Source organism: Rhea pennata, chromosome 5 (assembly GCF_028389875.1).
Source record: "Rhea pennata isolate bPtePen1 chromosome 5, bPtePen1.pri, whole genome shotgun sequence".
Taxonomy (NCBI): Eukaryota; Metazoa; Chordata; class Aves; order Rheiformes; family Rheidae; genus Rhea; species Rhea pennata.
The window spans coordinates 31,150,753-31,164,933 of NC_084667.1; positions in this window are offsets into that span (position 1 = coordinate 31,150,753).

The following is a 14,181-nucleotide window of genomic DNA, read 5'->3' on the forward strand; positions in this document are numbered from 1 at the left end:
TTAGCAGGCAAGTTCGTTGGCAAACCTGCCGGAATTCTTGACAATTAATTCTGAGCCCTCTAGGTAGCTCTAGTGCGGGTGCCTGAAGCACCGTGTGCTGGCAGGGCAGCATGGTGAAGCCTGCTACCCTGCTATTCTGGTTTTTTGTTTTTGTCTGTACTGGTAGTATATATCAAGAATTTCAGAGCAGTCTTCCCCACAGTTATTTACGTATGAAGTGACTTTCCTCTTGCATGACTGCTGTTTTCTACTATGGTAATATGGTTTTATAATAGCCAGCAATTTTTCATGTATATCTCTCAATATCTGCAATACTGTATTTGAGCACTTAGTGTTTCTGATCAGTATATAAGTAAAAGGTTAGACAGAAGACCGTATTGTTGCTTGTTAGTGGAGCTGATCGTTCTGTCTTTTTACAGAGTTGATTTCTGGTAAAACTTTAATGTGTGTATTGTTTCCGTTTTAAGACATTTTCATTACTGCACTTCTTACTACTTTTAAAAATCTCGTGTCTTTTCGGCAGCTGGCTGAACGGGTTCAGCAGCCTGCGCCTTGTTTCTCGGAAAGCGGAGCTTTTGCCTGGCCGTTTGTCTGTTACGCGCTTACAGAAGCGGTTAGCACGGTTTCTTAGCAGCAGGCTGAAAGTAGAGCTAGGTTTCAGTTTATGAACTGCTAATCTCTTTATCATCATTCAAGAGACAATCTGAGCTGCTGTTTTCTCTTAACCATGCTAGCTGTTGTTTTTACTCTTCCAACTCTATGTAAAAGCAGCAACATCTGGGAAATAAGAGACCAATAAATCAAAGAGACCCTACTCTAACTTAGCTTCTAACTTACGCATTTCTAATTAACTACCCCCAGGTGGCTGCTACTGTTGATAACTAACAAATACTCCAACCAGCTGACAAATACCTTTGCAGTCCTTGAGGTTTTAACACAGTTTAGAAGGAGTTAGCACGCGTTGTGTTGGTCATGTAAACAGATCTCCTTTTTGCTTTGTAGTGTGGTAGTACAGTAATGTTTGCTTATTCTCGTAAAGACACTGGGCAATTGTTGCGGTTTTGTTTTGAGCCATTGCCTTTCTTTTCGTTGTTTAGTATTGCTGGTACTTGCAAGCAGTATGGCTGCAAAAAAACTTCCCAGCGTTGATATCAATTGATTAGGCTAAGGAACAAGGAGCTCAAGGATTTCCTCTTGCAGGCTGAGCACCGCCAGTGCCCAGGCGGCCTCGTGGGCGCCCAGGCCGCTCTCCTCGGCCCGCTCCGTGCGGGCTGCGGACAGGGGCAGCTCTCAGCCAGCCGCCTCCGCCGCTCTGTTTCTTCCTGGTGTAGCTGAGCCGTGGCGAGGGCCGAGCCGGGGGAAAGTGTCGTCCGAGAGGCGGCTGCTGGGCCTTTCCTGGCTCTGCCGGGTGAATGGGTTTTTTTGCTTGAAATCTATACCCTAAAAAGAATTAAACTTCCTGTATAACCAAACTTCAGATGAAGTAAAATCAAATGGTTTAGGAGAACATCCAAGAAAGCCCCGATAACTCAACCATTACTCGTGTTGCTGCCCACAGCTGAGCAAGGCGAATCAGACTGTCCCTGTTCTCCTCTCTCTCATTTGCTTTGCATATGCTGCGTTCCTGCAGTTCTGTGGTAAACTAAAACTGGCCCCACAAACTACCTAGCATTTTCTTTCACGGAGGTGACCTTTTCTTTTTGTTTGTTTGCTGCTTTTCTTTCTTTCTTTTAAAGAAGAGTGAGTATTCCAGGTGCATTTCCTGAGAAAATCGAGCTATTTAGTAGTTACTAAGTACAGATCAGCTGCTGTCACTCAAGGTTAATTCCCATGCTGATGTCCTCTGTGGATAAGGTTGATTTTGCTGCATTAGTGACCTGAATCTGTATGTTATCAACAGTTGAATAAATAAGACACAGAAGTGAATACTGAATGTAATATGTTTAAATCAAAGTAATGCATAATACCAGAAGTGAAACGTGGTATCTTAAAATTTGTCATTTTGACTTAGTAACAAACATGATTTAACTCTATTACATGATTTCTCATTTGAAAGTGCATTATCTTTTTTAAAATTCTATATGTAACTGATAATAGTAAAAAATAACCTTTGTAAAAGCCTCAACAGTATGACTTTTTTTCCTCTCTTACTCTTAACTCTGCTCCTGTGTTTAAAAAAAAGGGGGAGATTGTGCTCAGATGTTTTTGTATATCTTAATAAATATTTCCCTGTCTTCTGTCTTTCTTGACAGAATTTCTTGGTTTTCTTGCAACTTGTGGAAACGGTGGCATTTGAGGGGGATTAGGATATCCCCTGCTTAATAACAATTCATAATTTGATATATTGTTTTGATTTAAGTCTTCTATTGCTCTCTGTAGAGTAAGGCAGTTGAAATTGTAAGTAACTTACAAATAGCTTAAGTTCGTCTAATTCATTAGTATGAGTAAATCCTAGTATTTAAGTGATACTTTTAGTTGAAGGAATAGAAGGTGGCTTACACTCTTGTTCTTACAGAATAGAGCTTAATGGACTGCGGTAAATGCATTATGCTGAATCCTTTTTTCAATCTTATATAAAGACTAGAGAAAAAAGCTTTGCGTGGATATTGAGTGGTTCACATGGGGATTAATGCTGGTGGCAACTGGCCAGTAACAGAGCATCTTGCATGCAATGACAATAGGGAGATAAGCAAGAAAAGGGTATGCAAAAAAATATGGTACTCCCTCAATTTTATTTTGATATGAAAACCTCTATGCACAAGTCTTGTGTGGCTATTGTAAAACAGTAGCAGATATCATGAAAAAGTCCAGCAGTATCAGAAAAAGTCTTGTTCCTCTTGAGGCCTAGAAGTAGCATTTGCCATAAAATGTAATGTTGATCAAAAAAAAAAAAAAAAAAAAAAAGAAATAAAAAACTGAGGTTATCATAATTCCCTGAAGTAGTCTGGGAAAACAGACTTCTTAATGTATGAAGGAGATTGAAAAATCTGGATCTCATTGGAGCAGGAGTGCATGCAGTGCTGACAGCTAACTGTTGCATTGGAGAGTTTCCAGTTAAGATGTTTTCACTCATCTCAAATTCAGTAGTATATTTTGGAAAGAGTAGAGATTAGTCTGGTCCTGTATCAGAAAGGAAAAATTAGATCTGCTTTTGCCAGCCAACTCAGCTCTTAGAGTGCTACTGTCAAGTGTTTCCTAAGTGAAATTTAATTTAATGATTAGACAGGCATGTTTGGAGTGGCATCCATGTAAAGACCATGTGTAGACTATATAACAATGATTTAATGTTGAAAGTGTGGATCACACTGACTTAGGTGAGGGTCTGTCTAATTTAGGTAGTTACTCAGCTGTGATTTTAACCTTCCAACTTCAATTACACCTGTGAAATAAAACAGTAATTATTTATTTTTTATTTTTTCTAAAAAACAAGCAGTATCTTTTGTTTCATTAATTTTCCTGCACTACATATCAGATTCTCCCTACAGCCAATGCTCTGCAGTGCATTTAGTTTTGTGTACAGTATATGGATTTATGCTGGTTTGTGTGTTGACTCGTTTTTCTTCTTAGAATATTATCCTACAGGAGAATATACTTTCCTGGTGATTTGTGCCCAGGTATGTCATTGATGCTTTTTTGTTCATTATTTTAAAAAGTGAAGAAAAAAAGGCCAAAGACAGCTATATATGGTTCCTATTACATTTGTGGAAAGTAACACACACATTTATTGTAAACACTGCATATACTGCAGGTGTTTTCAAAATCTGTAAAAATGTGTGAAATTACATATATTCACAGACATTTTTAAGAGATGGTTAACTCTTCAGTAGGGATTTACGTTTTGCTACATTTCTGAAGGCAGCTTTGTATGTGTGGGGCTTTCAGGAAAGAAGTATTTGGAAACTTTTTCTCTGTTTGTTTTAAAAATGTTTTTAAAATTTATCTTCCATGAGGCCGTTCAATGTGCATAAACGTGCATAATGTCAAGCATTATAAAATGCTTCAAACCTATGCAATCAATAGCAGTTTGTTTCAACATTCTGCGTGAGATTTCTGACTATTTATTTGCCTTATTGAATTACACTGAGGAACATTTGTATTAAGTTTAGCTTGCTTGTGCTTCTTACTCATGTGTCCAACAGAAATGTGTATATCTGTGTATATAGGTATGTATGTATTTCTATTATAAACTTTAGCAAAGCAGAAATGTAAGAAAAAATATGTAAAAAGTGTTTCTGAATTTTATTATTGCCTTTTCAAGTAGTGTATTGTACATATCATAGCCATCTCCTCGTAAGTTCAGTGAATTTGTCAACGAAGGACACAAAAATTCATACTATATCTTCTCCGAGGCAGGAATGAATTCCAACTTTTCCTCAACACTGAGAGCCCAGAGTAAAAGGATTAAATTGTTATTTGAAGGACAGACTGGAGGGAAACAACAAAACTCAAGTATATCTGAAGTAGTGCTACAAGGCTGGTTTATTTGTTTCTGAAGCTAATGAAGAAGTTGCGCTATTATGAAATGGCAACATATAATAATTATTTTCATAAGTTACTTTTTTGGAGGTATTTCTTAACTTTGGAATATATTTTTATATTATCAAAGTAGCAATTATGTATTATTATAAACAGATTGTTTGCACACTCTAGAAATGATTATGCATAATAAGCACACCTGGCCCTTGACTTACTTATGTGCCCTTAAGTACTTTCTCATGAGAAAGAATTACAAAGGTTTATGTAATTCTGAACTATTAAGTACTCTGTGTAGTTGATCGTCAAGGTTAAAGCCTGGCATCCTTTGGGAAGATGCTATGTTGATTCCTTTCCAGAAAAGTTAAATCTCTGATACTACTTTTTTCTGTTCTTTCAAGCCTCTGGAAAAAAAAAAAAAAAAAAAAAAAAAAAAGGATACCCAGCAGCTTCTCTCTCTCTCTCTCTCTCTTTCTTTTTTCTTTTTTTTTTTTTCCCCAGTGAGCTGAATCAGAAGGTAAAACCAGAGGAGCAGAGTTTTGTTTAGCTGACCACTTATGTCCCTCACTGTGAGGTGGAAAGGAAACTTAGGAAATCCTGCAATCTTCTGGCATGTTTCCTAATTAGAAAAGATAATGCGTACTAGGGGCTTAAAAATAAGAAAAAAAAATGAATGGAGTCGAAGTGTAGAAGAAAGGATACAAAGTGTGCAGGATGTATAATATGCAACAATTTTAAAGACACATATGTGAAACCCAAGTTACTCTTTTTGTATAAGATAATAAAGGCCAGGATTTTTGTCATTAACCCTTAATTCCTTGAAGATATTTTGCAAGAACTATTAAAACAAATGAAGAAAAAATGTTAGTTTTCAAATAGTTTCTTGCATCTCAAATAGTTGAGTCTTGCTTTTTAACTTTTAAGAGTTTTATTTGTTCAGTTTAGGATGGCAGAACTAACTAGAATAATTTACTGTATTGTACTGAGTAGTAACTAAAATCATTTAAGAATGGAAAAGCTGAGGTGCTATTGACAGCTGTTTGTACTCACCTTGCCTAATAAAGACCTTTACTTTAAATTTCATCTAGCATTTTGTTACTAAAACAAGGTTGTTCTCATCACAGTCTCTGCAGATACCACCTATTTGTGCAAAGAGGGAGGATGCGTTTTAAGCTGAGAATTTTTCTTAGCCAGCAAATAGTCAATAGTTTCTTCTTTTACTAAAAAGTTGTTCTACTTCAAGAACTTATGTTGAACACAGTTTTAGCAGTGTGATGCAGAACACACGAAGTCCCTGAAGCTGTCTGGTCCAAAGCTACTTAAAGCATAATACAATAAAATCGGTCTGTTACTAACCCAATGATCAAAAATTTTGCAGCTGGTTTTTGACACCAGGAGGGAGAGGAAAAAAGCAGGGAAGGGGAGGGGAAAAAAGGGCATATGAGGACTTGTTTTGGGTTATGTGATTAGTCTGTGCCTGATTCAAGTTTTATTGACCTCGGCCCTGGTTTTGAAGGCAGTGGTACTGTCTCTGCGGTCAAAAAACTGTGCGGTGGTTATATAGCGTCTTGCCACATTCTGCAGTAGCTCCGTGTCTATGTGGTGTTGCAGGTTCAGTTTGGTACCAGCCCATGGTTGTCTCTTGACAAAGCCATGGTTGTCTTTTGAGCCAGTGAGTTAATGTCTGTTTAAAACAAAAGTCTGTCTCTAAATGTCTGCAGTCTTCAGGACAGATGGAGTTTATAGTTTCTCATCTGAGTTTCTGACTTTTCTCAGAACTCCCCTGATCTTAGCATTGTCCCCGGAAACGTTGTCGTTAGTGCAATGCATGCATTTGCTAGCTTCAAAAGGCACCATTTTAAAATACGCAGTATTCTTTAATTTCACACCAGTTGTGGCTCTGCTTACAATGTATCATTTTGAAAGCTATTACGTTTTAGTGTCTGTGTTTACAGTGTATCACTATGTATGTTTCAAATACAGAGAGTAACTTCAATTTGAGGACATACGATTGATTGTCATCTGTCAAATCTTCTTGTTTCTAGAAGATTACTTTTTTAGTTAAAAGAAATTCAAACTTGTTATGTAGACATGAATATAATTATTTCAGCATTAAATTACATAACGTTTGCCAGAACATATAGTATTGCCTCATGTTACTTATTGTTAGACACAACATGCCTGGCTTTTTTTTTCCCCAGCTTGTCAGATATTTTAAGAAATTTATGTTTTAATATCTCCTGCAGTTAATACTAATTTTCTTGAATTACCAGAAGCTGTTGACTGCCATGCCTTTATTTTAGAAGGGAAGAACTGCAATTGTGACATCTTCACTTATTCAGTAGAAAATGCTGGCTGTAAGCTCAATGTATGAATAGGCTACAGAGATCAAAATGACGTGTGATAGTTACATAAGAATTTATGGAAGAATAGAAAGTGAATTTCCTTGTATCTTGTGCAGTTCTTTAAGCAGATGGTTGATTACCATTTTTCAGTAACAGTTTTTGTAGCTAAGTATGTACTTTGATTATGTAAGCTGAAGTAAGTTAAGTTTCCCTTGAAACAAAAAAAATTTGAGATGAGAAAAAGCAATGGGAGGGAATCTTTCTTTAAACATGGAGAATTATCTGGGCTACTTCTAATGAGAATTTATTATCTTAAATCAGATTCTGGTTATTATCTGTGTTATGTAAGGGGTAAGACTACGTACTATAATCATAATGATTCCTTCCCATCATCAGCACCTAGGACACTAACAGCCACCTTTTCGTTTGTTCCTATCTGGTTTCCATTTGGCAATACTGTAATGAGATGATGTGAATTTTGAGGGTTTCTTCAATTAAACAGGAAATTGTCCTTTTGGACTTTAAAAAACAAAACAAAAAACCAATTCAGTATAGGGTAGGAAGGGAGGAAAGGGACTGTAGGTTGAGAAGTGGGTCTTGCCACGCACTGAAGAAGGACTTGGAAGAGTGTAGAATGACAAGTGCTAGTTCTGTTGTGTCTTTATGTACTTGGTACATGACAGTATTTACACTGGAGAGATATGAGTGGAGGGAAGGGGTGGGGAAAAATCTGAAAACTGATACAAATTTTTTACCAGAGTTTTGTCAGTCAAACCAAAGCAAATCTAACGTGACCATTTTAGACTAGGTGATCAAAGGGAATTCATGAGATGATCTTCCTCCCAAAGTCTTACTTTAAATAGATCTTATTAAGTGTATAGCACAGACTCAATCCCTGATCTGAATTCTAATAAGAAAAGATTGTTGTTGACACTATTTGTATTCATATATTTTGCAAATAATATTTTGTCATAGCATGTTGCGGGCTTACTAGCATTACAAGGCAGCATGGTTGCTTGATGCATAATATCCGCAATGTTTAGTTTCTCCACAGACAGAATGCACAAGTGAGAAAACCTAATAGCTTTGCCAGTGCCTGTAATAACATGCAGTGCAAAGCAAACACTGTAAATTGTGAGCTAATTTTATCTTCAGAAAAGGAGGACTTTTATTCCAAAATGAAAGTGTCTGTAATAGTTGAGAACACTATAACTTTGTATAATTGTTATAACTATGTCTTTAATCTGTGTTGTTCTCAAACTGCTGAAACTTGCTCCGAGACCCAGTGAAACTCTTTGTTCTTGGTGTGTGTGTTTGATGGTTTAAATACTTCTGATTATGGAAGGATCAAATAGCACTGAAGCTGGGGGAATAAAATTAAATCATCACATTTTTGTTCAGATGTAATAGCGGTTTACTAACTACCAAAAGTATAAATCTTTATTGTCATGTTCAACAAGGAGTCAAGCACTGAAAAATTCTTTTTTTAAACTTAAAGGTTTAATATAACCTTTGTAGTAACTCAACCATTCCTTCCAATTACGACAGATTTTCTTTTGTCATGAATAATGCTATGAGACCCAAGTGTAAAATGCTAATAAATGTAATAAAACTGATAGGAAAAACACTGATTTCCGGAGAGCCATGATTTTTGCTGCATTAGGAAGCATCCTCCCATTTGGGAGACCTGTCATCATTTGGGAAATCCCTAGCTGGTCAGGCTGTGGCACTGGAGAACTTCCAAGTAAGGAACAGTTTGCCAACCAGGCAGAGAAATCAGAAGCTGGAAATAATGAGGGTGCTGAAGAATCAGTCCAAGAAGGTATACTCACAGCATGACTCAGGAGAAAACTCATCAGCTTACAGCATGCCCACCACAGGGTAGTTTAATTGGAGAGTTATAAAAAGGCATTGGAAAAAAAATCTGTTTTTAAAAATTATTTCAGAATGTATTATTTTAAATGTATGTATTAAACTTTTTGCATCTGTTTGATCTTTACACAATAAAAATAAAATGAAGAGTGGGGAAAGTAGTCACTGGAGTTAAGCCTGAAAAAGGAAAAAGCTTTTGAAAATATTTCCTTGAGCATGGACAAGATTTGATCAGTGTCTATGCTCTGTTACCAGGTTGTTTTCATCTGGCAAATACCTTTGAGTTATTTTTTAAAAAAATTTCGAGTAGTTATTCTAATTTGGGACTTTGGAAAATGGAAATAAAGCCATAATTGTCCCCGAACTGTTATCCTAACCTCAGTATTAGAGGAACATGCTGCATACATTAGTAAGCTGCACAAATTCTAGCCTGTACTCCTTAAATTAGAGTTTATCCTGCAGTTATTCCATGAAGGCTCCATGTGTAGGTGTCAGGTAGGTCTCTATGTAAGATGGGAATATTTTAAGTATATGAAAGGCAGAATCAGATTTTCAGTAAAATAATCAAAAGTCTTGCAGCAGAGTTTATTCAATCATTGAAGATAGATTTGAAAGTAATTTTTAAGGTACGGTTACGTTTTGATAAGCTGTACAAAACTGGAAGTGCAGTGCTTCCCTGGGAGAAAAAACATTGGTATTATTGGTAGCTGGATAACTATAGTAATACAGTACAGTACCCTGCTGATATTGTAACTCTACTACTCTTCATGGATGATACTGTTTTCAAAGTAATTTAAACAGTGTCACATACTGAATGTTGGTCAAGAATGGGTAAGCGATGCTTATCCTGTTACTCCTAAATCTTTGAGTGTTAAGCAATGTATTCACAAAAGCTTTATGTCCAAGTGAATCATTTTATTTAGAAGAGCAGGTGTCAGTACAGACTGAATGGTTCTTTTTCTGGGTTTTTTAGAGTTCTTTTCTTTTTTTTTTTCTTTTTTTTTTCAGCTGACATTGTATTGCTTTCAAAAAACAAACTCCATTATAATTAGATTAAGAATAAATAATTGAAGCTGTTTTGAAAGCTTGCATCTTCCTCCTGGAATCCTCAATGCTATTCTCCTTATTTCGAGGAAGGACTGCTACTTTATTGTCTTAATTCAGAAATATCTTGTGTTCTTCTATATGATCAAACACTGTGTGAATAGCTAGAATTGAGTAAAATGTGAGATCATATACTCTTCACAATAACAAAATGATATATGAAGAGGTGATGCTCTGATATAATCCTCTCATGAAAAAACGAAATGGGGGCCCGTGCAGTATAGAAAAAGGATGTGCACAGGCAGATTGCAGATAAAGAGTTGACATAAGGATTAAAAGATAAAGTTGTTAAAGGACAGATTTTAAGGTCCCTATAATTAAACATTTGATACATTGATGAGCCTCTACCGTAGTTTATAATATTTTTTTTTATTAATTATTAGAAAGTTAGTATTCTGGGGTTAAACTGGTACCTTCATAGAAGACAGGGTAAATAGCATAGATGTTTCGTTCTGGAAACAGTCACAGTGTGATAGAAGAAACGAATGACAGAAAGATGACCACTGAAATAGTGCAAGGTAATGTACGTCCAAGGTTGTTTTGACTTATTTACACGTTCTTTAAACATCGTACTTAGTTTAGGTTGAAAGCTTTAAAAAAATGTAGCCTCTACGCAGAACTTGAGAGTCGGGAAGCTGCATGTAAATTTGTATCACACTAACTGCTCTATATCCACATGCAGGCGGATACTGTGCAGCTGTGATAATATTTCATTGCTTTCAGTTTGAAAAAATGCTTTACTCTTCCTACTAACATTGCAGCGCTGCAGGGACCCATGTAGGACTCGTAGGAAATTCTGGGCAAAGTGCTATGCGATATCAGGGCTGGAGTATAGTCACAGGCAAGCAGAAATTTGGACCACTTGGGTCTTTTTGACCTAAGACCTATGCATCATATGTTGGTGTCCAGGCTTTTGGCAGAATAGGTGTTGTGTTGTGTGCCATTTAGAAAATGGATTGCATTGCTTTGAGTTTAGTGCACTCTGTGAGGCTGTATGAAGAAGTCAGTGTACTGTAAATTAATATCCTGCCTCATTGCACAATAATTTTCCTGCATAAATGACCTCTGAATTGTAGTGGTTTCAATGCATCTAGTGAATTTCTTTTACCGTATTAAAAATAGAATGTAATTAACATTGTAACTACAGGACCTATCTACCTTGAAAGTTTTTTTTTTTCATGTATTACATATAGTTAAAATTATCTATCATATCTCTATTTTCTGAGCAACTTAATGATCTACATATTGTCTTATGGACATATGTACATTGCATCTGAGTAAACAGAAATTTTTGCAGTTTGGTCTGACTTCTTTCCTCGAAGTAAGTGTTAATGGCGGTATCTAGATTTATATGTAATTCCCAATACCAATATGTGTGCTTAAGAGCAATCTCTTAGTCTGAAGTCTAAGGATCACAGTTCTTTATAATCTAGCTGTGAAAATCAGCAAGAACTGATCAACAGCTAGAACCAACATCAATAGCAGTGCTTCAAGCAGTGTCGTCTTCAAGATCCTCAAAGCTTTAATTGCCAGTTAATCTTTCATGGAAATTTCATGGTTTTCCTTTTCACTGATCTTAGACTGTTACCAAAGTCCACTTAGTCTTCTGTTAAATAAAAATTAAATACTGATGCTAGTAACAAGTCATGAACACGATGTTTTCATCAACTTAAACAGAATCAGTCAGTAAGACCTTGATTTGACGAAGCACTCTGATATAATATAACATCCTTATAATAGTTACTTGATTCATATTAGGACCTGAATATTACTGAAGCACGCTGGATTGATGTGCTTTCCTGAAAGAGGGTTTATTAATATTTGTGGAAGAGCAAAATACTGGAAAAAGAAAATGAAGGAAAATTATTAATTTTCCTTACACATGACCTTACCTTCATAAATTAAGGAAGTTAAGGTCTTTTGGTTATGCATTGCATATATTTACATGCATCACTGTATGAAATGAGTGATTCTTGAAGTAGAGGAAAACTAATAAGAGTACTCACTGTCTTAAGAAGCATCTTGAGCAGTATCCATCAAGCTATTCTGGACAAGAAAAATGTTGCTTACTGTTCCATTGGTTTTCATATCGACTGTTCGTGCAGCCTTTTTCAGTGTGAGGGTGAAAGTTATTAGTACTATCAAGCAAAAATAGTCAATTGTAATGTAATAGAACTAAATTCTTTTTTGAGTAAATACTTGGTGGCCACAGTGGAAGCGTCATGCTTTGATGACTGTATGTCTCGCTCCTTCTCCGTCCACAGAGTAACTGTGTGCACGTGTATGAATATATAAAAATACATGTAGAGAAAAAGAACGGGCTGAAGAATGTGCTTTGGATGCTTTCATTCTTCCGTAGCTAACATTATTACTCTGTTTCTACTGCTGAAACCTGACCACTGTCCATTTACAAGGCACCTTTTTAGATTTAGGACATTCAATGATAACTATAGATGTTGCCACAGTAAAATTCACATTTGATCAGTCTAGTATCTTATATGTACATACGTGCATACATATATATACATGCTTGTGTGTGTGTATCTATATGTATATGTGTGTGTATGTGTGTATATATCCAGCTGCTAAATTCTATCCAGTTGTGTCAAGTTCTGTAAAAATGCATACCAAGGTGATAATACCTTTCACAAAGACCTCATAATTTTGGGATACAATTACACCAAGGAGGTATGTATATGGGACAGGAAAAATCTTGAGCATGTATCCTGTTCCTGCCCTTTTTAAGATCATCTGAGCATATCTCTGTAACGTCTTTCTTCCTGTTGCAGAAATGAAGGAAATGGGTGATTTCTTCTTCATTTTTCCTCTGATGTACTGTAATTTCTAACATTTATTGCCTTTTCTGGTATTTCTAGTAAAGTTTTAGAGAACTTCTGGGCATTTGTGGGGTAATTGTGGAGGGTGTGCAGTGACTGCCCAGGGAACCCTTTAGAATTAAGCCCCTATTATGCAACTGGTGTTGAAGGATAGAGCTGAAAGATCTGTTTCCTTTCAACTTGTGAAGCTGTTTGAACCAGCAGCACATAACTTGTTTATGCAGCCAAATACACTGCTTTTTTCTCTGAGTGTGATCTATGGATCATCCATCTATAGATGATGAGCCGTGATCATTTGTAATATGGAGTATTAAACTTTGAGAAAAGGTCCCTTTATTGTGTGAATGAAAGCTTGGTCACCCTAAAACCAATGATAAAACTCCCACAGATGTCAATGAGCCAGACAATTTCCAGTTATTGTGTGTGTTTAATATTAGTCCCTTCCAGAGAAGATAAGTAAAACCCTATACATGACAAATGTTCATCACCTCATTGACATGTTCCTAGTGTGTGCTCAATTATACTACTCTGAGGAGGGCAATCTAGAAGCAGAGCCATTCAGAGATTTGAAATACATATTCTCTTATGTTTTGTTATGTTTGTCTGAAATAGTATGCTACATTTATAGTTAAAACAAGTTTGCTTTGCAGCTGTTTTGAGCGTAAGAGTTTTTGATTTAGCATGTTCAGTCTGAAAAAAATCTCTGATGCAGGAAAGCAGAGGTAATTTGTTGATTAAAAAAATCTCTTTTTTGACTAGAGAAGAAAGTGTTTCCTTTCCTAACAGTAGACTACATGGATTGTTGGAAGGCAACTCTTTGAACCAGCATCAAAAAGTTATAACTTTTATTAAGTTTGTGAGGTACTACATGAATAATGTTTTTTACAGAAATCGCAGAACTTTTCCAGTATATACAGTTTTACTATTTTTTCTTCTTTTTCTTTTTCTTTTTTTCCATGTGATCTGCTCTGTAATAGCTTTGTTTTGCACATCCTTGGCTATATAACGTATCAAGTTATGAATCCTTTTTTGCTATATAAGGGACAATAGAAATCTTTTTAATCCTTCCAGGAAGAGAAACCCATCTGAACTGATCAAGACTAATCAGTGGTCTCTGTGAGAAAAGAAATGAATTTCCCCTTATTAAAAAGCCATATCAAATTTATAAACTTTAATTGCAGCAAATACATTCATGTTTAATATTCTTTATGTGTTTAATACTGCGCACAGTCCTGGATGGCATAATTCTCTGACTTCCCATCAAACACTACATATTACAGAGTAACTGTATTGGAAATAATGTAGGTTAGCTTGTGACTAGCATCACAAAAGATTCCCTCTACAGCCTTGTAAATAAATTATCTCACTTTTCTCAGTACATTTTCTACTTTGCATCTTTCCCACAACTTGTCTCTAAAAATGGCATCCAAATCTTTTACTTATTTACAAGACCATCTGGGTTGCAGATATGTAAAAGAACCTTTTAAATTTGTAAGCATGAATTAATTAAAGAAAAAGTTCTAATTTAATGGATACATAATGTTTATTGC